The sequence below is a fragment of the Triticum aestivum genome, chromosome 1A (genome assembly GCF_018294505.1).
Source record: "Triticum aestivum cultivar Chinese Spring chromosome 1A, IWGSC CS RefSeq v2.1, whole genome shotgun sequence".
Classification (NCBI taxonomy): Eukaryota; Viridiplantae; Streptophyta; class Magnoliopsida; order Poales; family Poaceae; genus Triticum; species Triticum aestivum.
In genome coordinates this window covers 271,336,197-271,346,744 of record NC_057794.1, presented here as the reverse complement: position 1 = coordinate 271,346,744, position 10,548 = coordinate 271,336,197, and positions in this window count along the sequence as shown.

The window sequence follows — 10,548 nt, the reverse complement described above, 5'->3', positions numbered from 1 at the left end:
ACTACATGCGTGAACATGTGCCAAGTCAAGCCACTCGAATCGTTCAAAAGAGGATACCACCCTATCATACCACATCACAACCATTTTAATAGCATGTTGGCACGCAAGGTAAACCATTATAATCTCCTAGCTAATTAAGCATGGCATAAGCAACTATAATCTCTAATTGTCATTGCAAACATGTTTATTCATAATAGGCTGAATCAGGAACGATGAACTAATCATATTTACAAAAACAAGAGAGGTCGAGTTCATACCAGCTTTTCTCATCTCACTAAGTTCATCATATAATCATCATTATTGCCTTTCACTTGCACGACCGAATAGTTTGGATAATAATAATAGTGAACATGCATTGGACTAAGCTGGAATCTGCAAGCATTCAATTCAAGAGAGAAGACAAGGTAATATGGGCTCTTTGTCAGATCAACAATAATGCATATAAGAGCCACTTTAACATTTTAATTATGGTCTTCTCCTCTCGACCCCCAGAGAACAAGAAAAGGAATAAAACTATTTACACGGGAAAGCTCCCAACAAGCAAAAGAAGAACGAGAAATCTTTTTGGGTTTTCTTTTTAGTTACTACTACAAGCATGGAAAGTAAACTAATTAAAAGCTACAACTAATTTTTTTGTTTTTCTAAAGGTTTATTAAACACACAAGAAGAAAGCATAAAAAGGGAAAATAAACTAGCATGGATGATATAGTGGAAATGTTCCTGGCAGATTGTTTATGTGTTAATCAATTTTGCTAAGGTTGTTGTAGTTGATCCATGCATGCTATGAGATTGTTCTTGCCATGTTTAGCTTCTTGATCATGTCTTCTTGCTGGGTGTATGCTTAGTTTGTCATGAAATGCCTTGTGTTGAGTGCATTGAGCTCGCAAACATGCCTACATAACTTTGTTTTTGCCATGTCCAGTTTTCTGCTAAGTCTGAATCTGTTAACAAAACTTGCTATGTTTACATGGGTGCCATCATGTTGTCTGTGCCCTTTTGGCTTATGGTCAATAAGGGACTTCTGTTATATGCTTTGAGTAGATTAAGGCCATGCCTTGTGTTGCTATGTTCCGATCTCGTAGAATGTTGTTATCTTGCTCTAAACATTGCTTCCTGATGTTAAATTCTAACATGTTAGTATGCCATGTCATCGTGCTGTTAATCGCAAAATTGTGCCATTTTTTGTTTTGCTTGCCATTTGCAAACCGTGCATCCGTTTCCAGTGATCTTTATATCAATTTCGACCGAAATCAACACATCTTTCCAGCGGCACTCTTGGTTTGACAAGTTGAGGCCTGGTTCAATCTTTTTCTCCCGGAGCACGCATATGCATTGCATATCACATCCCGCATATCATGCCATGTTTTGCATCATGTTGCTTGCGCATTGCATCGTGGTTGATTGTGGTTTCTTTTGGTTGTGTTCTTGCTTTGGGTAGAGCCGGGAGACGAGTTCGTGATCGAGGAACCCGTTGAGTACGCTTACGACGATCAAGCTTACGTCAACTCGGAGAACTTTGCAGGCAAGATGACCATACCCTCGAAATCACTTCTATCTTTGCTTGCTAGTTGCTCGCTCTTTTGCTACGCCGTGATACCTACCACATGCTTTATCATGCCTCCCATATTGCCATGTCAAACCTCTAACCCACCTTGTCCTAGCAAACCGTTGTTTGGCTATGTTACCTCTTTGCTCAGCCCCTCTTATAGCATTGATAGTTGCAGGTGAAGATTGGAGTTTGTTCCTTGTTGGAACATGATTATTGTTGGGATATCACTATTATATCTTGTTTACTTTAATGCACCTATATACTTGGTAAAGGGTGGAAGGCTCGGCCTTATGCCTGGTGTTTTGTTCCACTCTTGCCGCCCTAGTTTCCGTTATATCGGTGTTATGTTCCTTGATTTTGCGTTCCTTACGCGATTGGGTTATAATGGGAACCCCTTGACAGTTCTCCTTGAATAAAACTCCTCCAGCAAGGACCAACCTTGATTTTACCATTTGCCACCTAAGCCTTTTCCCCTTGGGTTTCGTGGACTCAAGGGTCATCTTTATTTTAACCCCCCTGGGCCAGTGCTTCTCTAAGTGTTGGTCCAACCTAGAGCACCGTGCGGGGCCGTCCCTTGGCAACTTGGGTTACGTTGGCTCCCATACGCTTAGCTTATCCGGTGTGCCCTGAGAATGAGATATGTCCGGATCCTATCGGGATTTGTCGGCACAGCGGGTGGTCTTGCTGGTCTTGTTTTACCAATGTCGAGATGTCTTGTAACCGGGATTCCGAGTCTGATCGGGTCGTCCTGGGAGAAGGAATATCCTTCGTTGACCGTGAGAGCTTGTGATGGGCTAAGTTGGGACACCCCTGCAGGGATTTGAACTTTCGAAAGCCATGCCCGCTGTTATGGGCAGATGGGAATTTGTTAATATCCGATTGTAGAAAACCTGACACTTAACTTAATTAAAATGAATCAACCGCTTGTGTAGCCATGATGGTCTCTTTTCAGCGGAGTCCGGGAAGAGAACACGGTCTCGTGTTATGTTTGAACATAAGTAGTTGTAGGATCACTTCTTGATCTTTATAGCTCCTCGACCGTGCTTTGCTTCTCTTCTTGCTCTCATTTGCGTAAGATAGCCACCATATATGCTATTGCTTGTTGCAGCTCCACCTCACTACCTTTTCCTACCCATAAGCTTAAATAGTCTTGATCGCGAGGGTGTGAGATTGCCGAGTCCCCGTGACTCACGGATTACTTCCAAAACTAGATGCAGGTGCCGATGATGCCATTCCAGGGGATGCGACCGAACTCAAGTGGGAGTTCGACGAGGACTCAGGACGTTACTATGTTTCCTTTCCAGACGATCAGTAGTGGAGCCCAGTTGGGGCGATCGGGGGTCTTATGCATTTGGGGTTGACTTTATTTTGGTTCCGTAGTCGGACCTTGATTGTATTCTGGATGATGTAATGCTATATTTATGTATTGTGTGAAGTGGCGATTGTAAGCCAACTCTTTATCTCTATCTTATTCAGTACATGGGATGTGTAAAGATTACCCCTCTTGCGACATGCCTACTATGCGGTTATGCCTCTAAGTCGTGCTCCGACACGTCAGAGATATAGCCGCATCGTGGGTGTTACACAAGGGGAGCCAAAGAATATTCTCAAGTATTAGCAGCTGAGTTGTCAATTCAACCACACCTGGAAACTTAATATATGTAGCAAAGTATTTAGTAGCAAAGTAATATGATAGTAGTGATAACGGTAGCAAAAGTAACGGTAGAAAAACTAATATTTTTTGGTGTTTTGTAGTGTTTGTAACAATAGCAACGCAAAAGTAAATAAGCGAAGAACAATATTTGGAAAGCTCGTAGGCAATGGATCGGTGATAGAGAATTATGCCGGATACGATCGATCATGTAACAGTCATAACCTAGGGTGACACAGAACTAGGTCCAATTCATCAATGCAATGTAGGCATGTATTCTGAATATAGTCATACGTGCTTATGGAAAAGAACTTGCATGACATCTTTTGTCCTACCCTCCCGTGGCAGCGGGGTCCTATTGGAAACTAAGGGATATTAAGGCCTCCTTTTAATAGAGTACCGGACCAAAGCATTAACACATAGTGAATACATGAACTCCTTAAACTACGGTCATCACCGAGAGTGGTCCCGATTATTGTCACTTCGGGGTTGCCGGATCATAACACATAGTAGGTGACTATATACTTGCAAGATAGGATCAAGAACTCTCATATATTGATGAAAACATAATAGGTTCAGATCTGAAATCATGGCACTCGGGCCCTAGTGACAAGCATTAAGCATAGCAAAGTCATATTAACATCAATCTCAGAACATAGTGGATACTAGGGATCAAACCCTAACAAAACTAACTCGATTACATGATAAATCTCATCGAACCCATCACCGTCTAGCAAGCCTACGATGGAATTAATCACGCACGGCGGTGAGCATCATGAAATTGGTGATGGAGGATGGTTGATGATGACGATGGCGACGGATTCCCCTCTCCGGAGCCCCGAAGGGACTCCAAATCAGCCCTCCCGAGAGAGTTTAGGGCTTGGCGGCAGCTCCGTATCGTAAAACGCCATGAATCCTTCTCTCTGGTTTTTTCTCCTCGAAAGTGAATATATGGAGTCAGGGTTGAGGTCGGTGGAGCGTCAGGGGGCCCACGAGGCAGGGGGCGCGCCCAGGGGGGCAGGCGCGCCCCCACCCTCGTGGACAGGTGGAGGCCCCCCTGACGTGGATTATTCTTCCAGTATTTTTTATATATTCCAAAATAATTCTCCATTGATTTTCAGGTCATTCCGAGAACTTTTATCTCTGTACAAAAATAACACCATGGTAATTCTGCTGAAAACAGCGTTTAGTCCGGGTTAGTTCCATTCAAATCATGCAAGTTAGAGTCCAAAACAAGGGCAAAAGTGTTTGGAAAAGTAGATACGACGGAGACGTATCAACTCCCCCAAGCTTAAACCTTTGCTCGTCCTCAAGCAATTCGGTTGACAAACTGAAAGTGATAAAGAAAAACTTTTACAAACTCTGTTTGCTCTTGTTGTTGTAAATATGTAAAGCCAGCATTCAAGTTTTCAGCAAAGATTATGAACTAACCATATTCACAATAACATTTAGGTCTCATGTTTACTCATATCAATGGCATAATCAACTAGCGAGCAATAATAATAAATCTCGGATGACAACACTTTCTCAAAACGATCATAATATGATATAACAAGATGGTATCTCACTAGCCCTTTCTGAGATCGCAAAACATAAATGCAGAGCACCTTTAAAGATCAAGGACTCACTAGACATTGTAATTTATGGTAAAAGAGATCCAGTCAAGTCATACTCAATGTAAACTAACAGTAATGAATGCAAATGACAGCGGTGCTCTCCAACTGGTGCTTTTTAATAAGAGGATGATGACTCAACATAAAAGTAAATAGATAGGCCCTTCGCAGAGGGAAGCAGAGATTTGTAGAGGTGCCAGAGCTCGGTTTTGAAACAAAGATGAATAATATTTTGAGTGGTATACTTTCATTGTCAACATAACAACCGAGAGATCTCGATATCTTCCGTGCTACACACATTATAGGCGGTTCCCAAACAGAATGGTAAAGTTTATACCCCCCCCTCCACCAACAAGCATCAGTCCATGGCTTGCTTGAAACAACGAGTGCCTCCAACTAACAACAGTCCCGGGGGAGTTTTGTTTGCAGTTATTTTGATTTGATTTGCATAAAGCATGGGACTGGGCATCCTGGTGACCAGCCATTTTCTCGTGAGTGAGGAGCGGAGTCCAGTCCTCTTGAGAATAACCCACCTAACATGGAAGATACGGACAACCCTAGTTGATACATTAGCTATTCGAGCATACAAAACAGAATGTTTATTTGAAGGTTTAGAGTTTGGCACATACAAATTTACTTGGGACGGCAGGTAGATACCGTATATAGGTAGGTATGGTGGACTCATATGGAATAACTTTGGGGTTTATGGAATTGGATGCACAAGCAGTATTCCCGCTTAGTACAGGTGAAGGCTAGCAAAAGACTGGGAAGCGACCAGCTAGAGAGCGACAACAGTCATGAACATGCATGCATTAAAATTAATCAACACCGAATGCAAGCATGAGTAGGATATAATGCACCATGAACATAAATATCGTAGAGGCTATGTTGATTTTGTTTCAACTACATGCGTGAACATGTGCCAAGTCAAGCCACTCGAATCATTCAAAAGAGGATACCACCCTATCATACCACATCACAACCATTTTAATAGCATGTTGGCACGCAAGGTAAACCATTATAAGCTCCTAGCTAATTAAGCATGGCATAAGCAACTATAATCTCTAATTGTCATTGCAAACATGTTTATTCATAATAGGCTGAATCAGGAACGATGAACTAATCATATTTACAAAAACAAGAGAGGTCGAGTTCATACCAGCTTTTCTCATCTCACTAAGTTCATCATATAATCATCATTATTGCCTTTCACTTGCATGACCGAATAGTTTGGATAATAATAATAGTGAACATGCATTGGACTAAGCTGGAATCTGCAAGCATTCAATTCAAGAGAGAAGACAAGGTAATATGGGCTCTTTGTCAGATCAACAATAATGCATATAAGAGCCACTTTAACATTTTAATTATGGTCTTCTCCTCTCGACCCCCAGAGAACAAGAAAAGGAATAAAACTATTTACACGGGAAAGCTCCCAACAAGCAAAAGAAGAACGAGAAATCTTTTTGGGTTTTCTTTTTAGTTACTACTACAAGCATGGAAAGTAAACTAATTAAAAGCTACAACTAATTTTTTTGTTTTTCTAAAGGTTTATTAAACACACAAGAAGAAAGCATAAAAAGGGAAAATAAACTAGCATGGATGATACAGTGAAAAAGTATGAGCACCGACAACTAGCATGAGTGTGTGAACATAAATGTAATGTCGGTGAGAAATACATACTCCCCCAAGCTTAGGCTTTTGGCCTAAGTTGGTCTATGGCCACGGCTGGCCTGGCGGATATCCAAAGTTGTAGCTGGGGTCGTACTGAGATGCAGCGGCAATTGCCTGATGAGCTGCAGCTTGGAGGCGAGCTGTCTCCGCCCTCCTCTCGTACTCGGTCGCCTCCTCCCTGGTTATAACATATCTCCCTTTTTCCTGAAAGTCAAAGAAAGTAGGAGCAGGGAGAGCGATGTGATAGGTGCGTCGTCTGTCAAAGATTAGTCGGTACTGGAGAAACTGATCGTTCCTCTCAACAAACTGATGACGAACCATAGCCTCATAATCTAAATAAACAGGAGGCAACTCAATATCATACCCACGTATGGGTATATCAAGAAAATTAGCTAGACGGGTTGCATAAATTCCACCAAAGAAATCTCCATGAATACGATTATTATGCAACCTACATGCAACAATAGCTCCCAAATTACAATGTTTATCTCCTAATACAGCACTCCTGAGAACACTGAGGTCAGGGGCACACATGTGACATGCTTCATCCTTACCATTTATGCACCTACCTATGAAGAGAGCAAAATAATGTATAGCAGGAAAATGAATGCTCCCTATGGTAGCTTGTGTTATATCTCTGGATTCCCCCACAGTTATACTAGCAAGAAAATCTCTAAACTCAGATTTGCAAGAATCACTAGTGCTACCCCATTGTGGAAGTTTGCAAGCAGTATTAAAATCCTATAAGTCCGTACTATAAGAATTTTCGTAAAGATCAAATAGGACAGTTTGAGAATTGCATGATGAAGAAAATTCAAACTTTCTCACAAAGGAATCAGTGAGATAGTGGCATTGGCAGCAGTTATCTACCTCGAAGCTCTCATGATCGGCATTACGCACATACGCATTAAATTCTTCCTTGAGTCCTGCTCGATCCATAAAGTCCTCTGACGGCCATTCACAAGCCCGCACCTGAGCTTCCCTCGGTTGTTCATCATCGGCATCGCGTATTGCGAGCCTGGGTCCTTGCTTCCTTGAAGGACCACCTTGGTACATTTTCATAAACATATTTCTTCCTCTGAAAAATTTCTGAAATTTTTAGTAACTTCAAAATAAAAGTGAACCAAACTCAACAAAATTGATAGCAACTACTCCCACAAGTGCCTAGAGGATATATCATGCATTAAAACTACTTTTGACCATATAGATTTGACATGCAAGCTCAAGAACAGGGTCACCTAAGCAGCAAAAAATTGCAATGAATAAATCACTAGAACAAAAACTAATTGGACCATTGGAGGAGTCACATACCAAGGAACAATCCCCCAAAGCAGTTTTGTGAATGGAGCTTTGAGCAAGGAGATCGAAAAATGGTAGCAAAATGAGCTTGGACTCGGGTTTGAGTTGGTTGGTGATTTTTGTGGGAGGAAGAAGGAGAGTGTGGTGGCTGGAATAAGTGGAGGGGAGCCACCATGGGCCCACAGGGCAGGGGGCACGCCCAAGGGGGTAGGGCACGCCCTCCACCCTTGTGGCCAGGTGCTTGCTCCCCCTGTTGTGTTCTCAATGCCAAATATTCTCAAATATTCCAAAAAGTCATATTTAAATTTCAGGGCATTTGGAGAACTTTTATTTTCGGGGTATTTTTTATTGCATGGATAATTCAGAAAACAGATAGAAATTACTATTTTGGCTTTATTTAATATAAATAACAGAAAGTAAAAAGAGGGTACAGAGAGTTGTGTTTTCTAAATTCATCCATCTCATGCTCATCAAAAGGAATCCACTAACAAGGTTGATCAGGTCTTGTTAACAAACTCATTCCGAATAACATGGAACCGGAGGATTTTCGAATAACACTAGGTTACCTCAACGGGGATATGCACATCCCCAATAATAAGAATATCATATTTCTTCTTGACAGTAGGAAGAGGAAATTCAAAACCTCCAATAGTGATTGTTGAAAATTTTCCAATAGAATTTATACTGTGGACTTGAGGTTGTTCCCTCGGAAAGTGTACCGTATGCTCATTACCATTAACATGAAAAGTGACATTGCCGTTGGTGCAATCAATAACAGCCCCTGCATTATTCAAAAGGGGTCTTCCAAGAATAATAGACATACTATCGTCCTTGGGAATATCAAGAATAACAAAGTCCGTTAAAATAGTAACGTTTGCAACCACAACAGGAACATCCTCACAAATACTGACAGGTATAGCAGTTGATTTTTCAGCCATTTTAAATATATTTCGGTAGGTGTCAACTTATTCAAATCGAGTCTACAATATAAAGAGAGAGGCATAACACTAACACCGGCTCCAAGATCACATAAAGCAGTTTTAACATAGTTTCTTTTAATGGACCATGGTATAGTTGGTACTCCTGGATCTCCAAGTTTCTTTGGTATTCCACCCTTAAAAGTATAATTAGCAAGCATGTTGGAAATTTCAGCTTTCGGTATCTTTCTTTTATTAGTAACAATATCTTTCATGTACTTAGCATAATGATTCATTTTAAGCATATCAGTCAAACGCATACGCAAGAAGATATGTCTAATCATTTCAGCAAAGCACTCAAAATCCTCATCATCCTTTTTCTTGGATGGCTTGGGAGGAAAAGGCATGGGTTTATAAACCCATGGTTCTCTTTCCTTACCGTGCTTCCTAGCAACAAAGTCTCTCTTATCATAACGTTGATTCTTTGATTGTGGGTTATCAAGATCAACAGCAGGTTCAGTCTCTACCTCATTATCATCGCTAGGTTGAGCATCAACATGAACATCATCACTAACATTATCACTAGGTTCATGTTCATTACCAGATTGGGTTTCAACATCAGAAATAGAAATATCATTGGGATTCTCAGGTGTGTCAACAACAGGTTCACTAGAAGCATGCAAAGTCCTATCATTTTTCTTTTTCTTCCTTTTAGAAGGACTAGGTGCATCAATATTATTTCTCTGAGAATCTTGCTCAATTCTCTTAGGATGGCCCTCAGGATACAAAGGTTCCTGAGTCATTTTACCACCTCTAGTCATAACTCTAACATCATTATCATTTTTCTTACTATTTAATTCATTGAGCAGATCATTCTGAGCTTTAAGTACTTGTTCTACTTGAGTGGAAACCATAGAAGCATGTTTACTAATAAGTTTTAGTTCACCTTTAACATTAGCCATATAATCACTCAAGTGTTCAATCATATAAGCATTATGTTTCAATTGTCTACCAACATAAGCATTAAAATATTCTTGCTTGACCATAAAGTTATCAAACTCATCCAAGCATTGGCTAGCAAACTTAGTAGGAGGGATTTCAACTTTATCATATCTATAGAGAGAATTTACCTTTACTACTTGTGTCGGGTTACCAAGACCATGCATTTCTTCAACATGCGGTAAATTAAGACCATGTATTTCTTCAATAGGAGGTAAATTCCTAACATCTTTAGCTTTTATACCTTTTTCCTTCATAGATTTCTTTGCCTCTTGCATATCTTCAGGACTGAGAAATAGAACACCCCTTTTCTTCGGAGTTGGCTTAGGAGTTGGCTCAGGAAGTGTCCAATTATTTTCATTGGTCAACATATCATTCAATAAAATTTCAGCTTCATCTGGTGTTCTTTCCCTGAAAACACAACCAACACAACTATCCAGGTGGTCTCTAGAAGCATCGGTTAGTCAATTATAAAAGATATCAAGTATTTCATTTTTCTTAAGAGGATGACCAGGCAAAGCATTAAGTAATTGGAGAAGCCTGCCCCAAGCTTGTGGGAGACTCTCTTCTTCAATTTGTACAAAATTATATATTCCCCTTAAAGAAGCTTGTTTCTTATGAGCAGGGAAATATTTAGCAGAGAAGTAATAAATCATATCCTGGGGACTACACACACAACCAGGATCAAGAGAATTAAACCATATCTTAGCATCACCCTTTAATGAGAACATAAATATCTTAAGAATATAATAGTAGCGAGTTTTCTCATCATTAGTGAACAGGGTGGCTATATCATTTAATTTAGTAAGATGTGCCACAACACTTTCAGATTCATAGCCATAGAAA